Source organism: Octopus bimaculoides, chromosome 16, assembly GCF_001194135.2.
Source record: "Octopus bimaculoides isolate UCB-OBI-ISO-001 chromosome 16, ASM119413v2, whole genome shotgun sequence".
Taxonomy (NCBI): domain Eukaryota; kingdom Metazoa; phylum Mollusca; class Cephalopoda; order Octopoda; family Octopodidae; genus Octopus; species Octopus bimaculoides.
Window position 1 is genome coordinate 10544512 of NC_068996.1, and position 1480 is coordinate 10545991.

Sequence of the window (1480 nt, forward strand, 5' to 3'; positions counted from 1 at the left end):
CCTTGGAGCAGTGTCTGATGAGCAAGGGGAACACTTTCATCAAGATATTGCATCGATGGAACAACGATATCAAGGATTTTGGAATGCAGGAATCTTAGCTGACTACTGTTGGATGTTATGCAGGGATGAACCTGAGACAAAACACCATAGAAAGTTCAAATCCCAAATATTTCAAGTTGTTATGCATTTGAGTGTACTGTAACTTATTTGTACACAATAATTTTAATTTTGTACAATAAAAAGTCATGAAATTATCATATCTTGTATTTAATATACTTTATATAGACATGTTTTATGTATCCTATAAGTTAAAACAGCAGGTATCATTAACATGAAAATGTGACCTGATAGAGGAAACTGGACTTCAAATTCGTAATCAGCATAAAAAAATAACCCAGAAAAGTCAATCAGCAACTCTGATGATTAAAAAAAGTTTCATTTTCTTGACCAGTGTAATTGTTTAATATTATCAAAGCAAAGCTCGTTATAATAATACCCCCAGTAACTTCTGCTTACTATACAACAAATTCCACGTCCTATTTTCGTTATCCTCCGAATGTTGATAGGGAGAAATTCCGAGTAACAGGTTCTTAATAAAATGCATACTCGTACTTTATTTGTGAGCGCTTCATTTCTTTCTCTTGCTTGCACATTAAATGCTTGCGTGCACGTGCGTATGTATATACACACACATACATACACACGCACGCACATTCATACACATACAAAACATACATACATACATACATGCAAACAAACATTCATACATGCATACACACTCACATACACGCACATGCCAGCAAATATATATGTAAATAGCTAGCTAGCTAGCTAGCTAGATAGATAGAGATGGATAGATAGATAGATAGATAGATAGAGATGGATAGATAGATAGATAGATAGATAGATAGATAGATAGATAGATAGATAGATAGATAGATATAGATAGATGGATAGATAGACAGGCCTATCGGAAGACAGACAGACAGTGCGCTGGGCGAAATGCTTAGCGGTATTTCGTCTGCCGTTACGTTCTGAGTTCAAATTCCGCTAGGGTCGACTTTGCCTTTCATCCTTTCGGGGTCGATAAATTAAGTACCAGTTACGCACTGGGGCCGATATAATCGACTCAATCCCTTTGTCCTTGTTTGTCCCCTCTGTTTAGCCCCTTGTGGGCAATAAAGAAATAAGATACATTTATTTTATTAGCCACACAGGGTTCAACAAAGATGGGACAAATACAATGTAGAGCTTTTCTTTTTGGGAGGGGGAAGGAAAAAAAAAACAAAAAAAAACAATAGGGGTGTGTCGATCAAAAGGGATCGTAGGAAGGGAAAAAGGGGGGAGTTCGATCAAAAGGGATCGAGAAAAAAAACGCGATCAATAGGGATCGTGTATCACACAGTAATGTTCTCGTGTAAAAAGAGGGGAGGACAGTTTAGGTTTAGCCGTGGAAAGAAAAGCCTACGGAAAAGACCAC